The sequence below is a fragment of the Aedes aegypti genome, chromosome 1 (assembly GCF_002204515.2).
Source record: "Aedes aegypti strain LVP_AGWG chromosome 1, AaegL5.0 Primary Assembly, whole genome shotgun sequence".
In the NCBI taxonomy this organism is placed as follows: Eukaryota; Metazoa; Arthropoda; class Insecta; order Diptera; family Culicidae; genus Aedes; species Aedes aegypti.
Window position 1 is genome coordinate 242,485,304 of NC_035107.1, and position 3,367 is coordinate 242,488,670.

A 3,367-nucleotide genomic window follows, 5' to 3' on the forward strand; every position below is an offset into this window, starting at 1 on the left:
GCATTTTGGACCCGGAAGAGGACACCGGTGAATCCGGATTTATATAGGAGTGTGAAAATGGCTTTATCTCAGTTAATTCTGTGGCCAGCATTCGACAGCAAATCCTTAGGCTTATGTTTTTGATGACGCTGGAAGTTGTCGCATCCCCCCTCACCCATCCCTTTCGATGTTTAGTTTGAAATTTTTATGATTGTGTATGCATAACTATAGAAATAGAATATAGAATCCCTTCCTGTCTAACAATGACCTGTCTGGCCCTTCTGGAACTGATCTGAGCAGCAGTAAATATTTTATTTTGGTCATAAGTCATCTGAGTTCATTTATCCAAGAAGCGTAGTAAGTCTACTTTTGGAAGCGCGCATCCTTTGGGAAATTTGTGATTTCAAATGAGTGGAGATCCTGAAATTTTGAAGAGATTACCCAGAATCTGGTAAAAGCTTTTAAGGTTTCTATACGAGTTTCTAGAAATCAGTGTAAATTCTTGGAATCAGAAATTCTGCGAATTCAGTAGGAATACTTCTTGGATGCATGTAGATGTTCCAGGGTATTTTTCGATTCTGGTAAGGAATATTAGAATCAAAAGGAATTTTGAACTTTAGAGAGCAATTAGCGTTAGTAGCATGTTCTAAATTTTTGAGTGTTGGATCCCTATTGGAAATCCTGCAGGAAGCTCTAAGGATCTTGTATGAATTGAGATTGCAATGGGAATACAAAGTTATCAAAACATCTGATTTCTGAGATTTTAGTTGAAATTCCGGTGGTAGTTCTGGTTTTATTGTTGGTATTCTAAGATTTAGGCTTGGCTGCCTAAGATTTATAGAGTTGTCTTGGATTCCAGTGGAAATACTGAAATACCTATGGGAACTTTGTAATTCCAATGAACCCTAAGATATATTGAAGACAATCTACGATTCCGGAAGAAATTATCCCTCTAATACCCAACCCCGCCTTTAGACGGGGTACACTTCGGAAATTTGTGTATTTTTTCGTAGCTCGGAAATCAAAATTATTTTATTTTTGGCTCAAACCTTGATTCATAACACGCAAATAAGAAAAGTTTTTTATGACTTTTGAAACTTCTTTGTATTTTTGAAAATTGTTTGAAAAATTTTATTCTTATATAACCTACAAATGCACGGGGTTCATTGAACGTGTAATATAAAAAAATCGTACCTTTTATATTTTTCTACGATCAACCTATCACAAAAAAGGGCTTGGTGGAATTAAAACAGTTTGAAACCTGTTTTTCCGTTAATTACACGGAAAATAAAAATAAATCCAAGATAAAATTATAAAATTAATATTTTTAAAAGTACCGTACAAACTTGATTTTTTAATATTGCTAAAAATCAGTAACTAGAAAAGGCTTCAAGAAAAAATGAAAAAGGATAGGAATGTTCAAAAATAAAAATTATAAAAATCATAAAGCAAAATTCATAGATTTGCGAATAAAAATAAATCATTGCCCAAAACGTGTTTAGAACGATTTTAGATAACTGAAAATTATAGTTAGATCGAAAATAAAAATTTAGGTGATTCTGGTGGGAATTCTTCTTCTTCTTTCTGGCGTTACGTCCCAACTGGGACAAAGCCTGCTTCTCAGATTAGTGTTCTTATGAGCACTTCCACAGTTATTAACTGAGAGCTTTCTTTGCCGATCGACAATTTTTGCATGTGTATATCGTGCGCATGTACGAAGATACTCTATGCCCTGGGAATCGAGAAAATTTCCGTTACGAAAAGGTCCTCGACCAGCGGGATTCGAACCAACGACCCTCAGCATGGTCATGCTGAATAGCTGGGCGTTTACCGCTAGGGCTATCTGGGACCCTGAAAGAAATTCAGAGATTTCTATGGGTGGGAATTTTGAGATTTTGCAATGTTTCTGGAAGGATTTCTGCAAATCGCTCTCAGGATTCCCATATGAATTCTGGGTTTCCAGTTTGGATTATTTGGAAACTACAGAAAGCGTGCAGGGTTTATGGAGGGTGTTAGAAATGTTTGGTGCGAATGCTGTATTTCAATGGGTGATTAGAAATTCCGGCACGAGTTCTGGAGTTGGAATCCTTGGATTCCTGTAAAAATTCTGAGATTTTGATGAGAGTACTGGGATTTCAGTAGAAATGGGGAGTTCTGGTTTTATGAGGAGTATTTTAAGATGTAGGGAAGATTGCTGGTGTTTTGGAGAATCCTTGGATTCTGGTAAGGTCACAGAGTTCCGAAGAGAAAACATTGGAGAGAATCTTGAAATCTTGAAAGAGTCTTGAAATGTTGAAAGGAATGATGGGATTTGGAGCAAATCTTCCATTTGCTGAAGTATTGGTATTTCGACGGAAATTTATAGATTTCGGTTAAAAATTTCATGATTTCATTATGAGTGTACCACTCCTTATGTCTAGATATGATGAACTGCTCAATGTAACCGGTTGAATTCTACACCGTCTATCGCCAAATTTGCAATTATGTAGCTTGATACTCTCGCAGTGTTCTTAATATCGGCAACTATTATATACCGGCAAGTGTAAATATGGGAATGGTAATTCAATAATTAAACTATAAACTATAATGTTCTGATTCAGCAAGATTTCTCCGTAATATTACTTGTCACTATGGCGGTTTTGTTGATATACGGCATTATCTCTCTTCTTTGCGTATCTGCTTTGCTCACGATGCCAGAGTCAGCATTGGTTGCTGCAAGCAGTGATGTACACTCAAAAAAATCCACACGTCGTTGTTACGTGAAAACATACGTGGTTTTTTTCCATCGCACTTTTCACGTAACTGTTGTGAGTGCAACTACTGTGCGCCACTCTATGATGTTTATGCTCTTTATTATTCTGTTCTTTAATATTGGCAACAGTGCGCTGAGCGGAAGTTTTTCGCGCCTTCGGTGCACGTTTTTCATAAGTTGTTGAGACGTTGAAGTGAATACATCGATTCGTGAATAAATAATCTTTTCTCGTTAATGAACTAAACTTGGCCTTTCAATTCTGCTGAATACTCTGTCCAAGAGGTTATTGGCCCAGCAGTCGCGGAAAGTATCGAGTTTTGCGGTTCGCGGTACGGAAAAGTGAATTTTGCGAAATTTGCGTATCGGTTGTGAACGTGATCGTGCTTGTTGAAAACAAGATGGCGGAATCACACGTCTCGATCGAAAAGTTGAATGATCAGAACTTCACAATATGGAAGTTCAAAATGCAACTTCTGTTATCACGTGAAAAGGTGCTGAAAGTTGTGATGGAACCGGCGCCGACGGCCCCTGATGCTTCATGGTCCGCCAACGACGAGAAGGCGAGGGCATTGATCGGGCTGGCATTGGACGACAGCCAGCTTATTCACGTGATGCAGACCAACACTTCGAAGGAGA